Here is a 3,023-nt window from a genome sequence, read left to right as displayed (position 1 = left end):
ATACACCTTGGGCAGAAGAGGCTTCCGTTACTCATCCTGGACTCCATCAGACACAGGGATGCAGAGACCTTTCAGTCAGATGTCTCTGCGGAGCCTCAGCCAGCTGGGTTCCAGCATTCTGCTGTGCCCCTGGGACTGCTGCCCCCTGAGCAGTCTGTCCTTACACAGACGCAGTCACCGGGCTTCTTGCTCTCTCCCTGCTGGGGGGGGGGAGCGGCGACTCTCTGCATACTTCAGCCTAAAACTGGCCTCCCTCCCTCCCTCCAGGACTCCTAGAGGATCGGAAGATGCGTGGCCCCCGTTCCTAACCTGCAGACTTAGACAAGGTGCAGCTTGACCCTATACCTCAGGACAGCCCTGGGATACCAAAAGAGAATGGTTGAGAAGATTTTTTTCTTCTCCTGGCTAAACAGCAACTATTCTCACATGTCATGATTGCCAATCCCCTCCCCATCCACCTTGCTTGCCCCTGGACTTACTCCAATTTATCAATTGCCTTCCTCTTATGTAGTTCTAGAGTGGAGTCGATTCTAGATGGATTTCTTTAGGGCAGAGGGAAAGAGGACTCATCTCCTTCATTCTGAGGGCTGTGTCTCAACTTGTATTAGCTTTTTTGGAGGTGAGGAATGAGAGGGAACTGCTATGTCACAGTGTGAAATTCACAGTAGGCTTGAATCCCCCTAGAATGTCGGGATCTTTTTCTCGAAGATCATTGGCTAGTCAGACCTTCATTTTATACTTAGGCAATTTATTTTTTGAACCCGATGTAGAATTTGACATTTATCCATATCAATTGCATCTCATTGGTTTAAGTCTTCTGTAGAACAGGAGTTTTCAGATGTCCCTTCTCTCTTTAGCAACTGCTTGTCTAATGGGGGAACCAACACGTACATAACTAGGTACCTTTAAGGTATATACTGAGTACTTGGACGGCAACTTGAAAGGGCAGGTCTTCCGCAGATGGTGACATCTAATCTGACTTTTCATGAATCCAGCAAAACTTACGAGACAGAGATGTGGAGGAAGAGCATTACGGAGATGAGAAATTGCCCAGAGATGAGAAATGGGCTGTTGCATTGAAGGGACTACGGCAGATCAATGTAACTGGATTGTGGTTAGAGGGGAGTAAGGTGTAAGAAGATGGGTAGGAGACATATTCTGAAGGCCTTTTAAAGCCAGACAGAAGATTTTATATTTGACACTGAAGGTAATAGGTGGCAGCTTCTGGGATTCATTGAGTGAGAGAAGATGGTAGGATTTACATTTTAGAAAAATCATCTTTGAAGAAAAAGGGAGGATGGACTGAAATAGAAATTTGAAGCATACAGACTAAACAGAAAGCTGTTGCAATAGTCCAGGTAAGAAGTGTTAAACCCCTGAACTAGAGTTGGGGTTGTATGATTGAAGAGAAGGGTATGTATTTAGAGAGGTGTTGGGGTCGTATGATTGAAGAGAGGGGTATGTATTTAGAGAGGTGTTGGGGTCATATGATTGAAGAGAGGGGTATGTATTTAGAGAGGAGTTGGGGTCATATGATTGAAGAGAGGGGTACGTATTTGGAGAGGAGTTGGGGTTGTATGATTGAAGAAAGGGGTATGTATTTAGAGAGGTGTTGGGGTCATATGATTGAAGAGAGGGGTACGTATTTGGAGAGGAGTTGGGGTCATATGATTGAAGAGAGGGGTACGTATTTGGAGAGGAGTTGGGGTTGTATGATTGAAAAGTTTGTGACCCTGAGTAACAGGGAGAATGGGGGAACCTTTGACAATGATATGCAAGTCTGAAAGAGGGATGGTCTTGGATGATGACTTTGGCTTTGGACTTGTTGAATTTGAGGGATCCAGTTCATGATATTCACGAGGCATTTGGAGAAGCAGAAATGCACGTGAGATCCATAAGGTGAAATGTCAGGAAAGAGGTTGGGATGGGAGAGACGCATCTGGAGATCAGCCAGAGAGTGCTAACAATCGAGACCAGTGGGATTGCAGCAGGCCTTGGGAGAGCTTCAGTGTGGACATGAGGTGGATGGAGAACCATGAAAGAAGACTGAGAAGAAACAGCCGGATAGAGAGAAGAACCAGGAGAAGGAACCGTGAAAACCCAGAGAGGAGAGACTGTACAAGAGGACAAGGCGATAAACAGCTTCAAAGGCTGTAGACAGTTTAAGAAGGATAAGGATTGACATCAGTCTTTTTATCGCGATTCTTTGTCACTTAGCCCCAAATCCATCCCTCTTTACTCTCATTAAGCTGATATCTGTCCGTTTTGTCTATAGAGATAGCTTGGAATTGTTTTTCCTGAAAACCTTACTGAAATCCTGCCTAGCATTTCCCCCAGAGCTTTAAGTAAGATGAGGTCTGATGTTCTGCTTCCTTCCTGAAGAGCTGGGGAGAAGGGGACCAAATCTTTCCTTGAGGAAAGCCAGGGAAGCCATAGCCTGGACAGCAGGGTCCTCCCTCACAGGGCTCTGTCCTCTGTCCACAGATACTTTCCCGCCCCAGGTGCCGGACCTCTGGGAGCGATACCAGGAGAGTGGGCTGGGCTCCTTTCTTTCTGGGAGCTCCTGGGGCCAGTGCAGACAAGCAGGGATGCATATCCCTGGTCCTACTGGAGCACACCACATGGATACAAAGATCCTCTCCCCCTGCAGTTCCCGTCTCTGGGGTGAGTCCTCTTGGAAAAGTGGACATCAGGGAAAAATCTGTTCCTTGTTTCCAATTTCCCATGAGGCAGAGAACGGTGGGAAAACATCTAGGGGCAGAGCCGCAGCTTCCCTAGACTTCCTGCACCTCGGTCCAGTGTTTCACTCCTTCCCTCCTCTTGGGGCCAAGGCAATAAATCGCTAACTAAAGGAGAAAAGCCATGGACAAATAAAGAGGGTTCCGCTCCCCTCGAGTCCTTAGCCACGTAGAAGCCAGCCTTGTGACCAAGGGTCTGCACTTCTATGAGGACCACTAACGGTTAGCTGGCACAGTGGAGGGAGCACTGAGCCTGAGGTCAGGAGACTCCTCTTCGTGAGTTCA

The sequence above is a fragment of the Antechinus flavipes genome, chromosome 3, assembly GCF_016432865.1.
Source record: "Antechinus flavipes isolate AdamAnt ecotype Samford, QLD, Australia chromosome 3, AdamAnt_v2, whole genome shotgun sequence".
Classification (NCBI taxonomy): domain Eukaryota; kingdom Metazoa; phylum Chordata; class Mammalia; order Dasyuromorphia; family Dasyuridae; genus Antechinus; species Antechinus flavipes.
Note: the sequence above shows the minus strand (reverse complement) of the source record.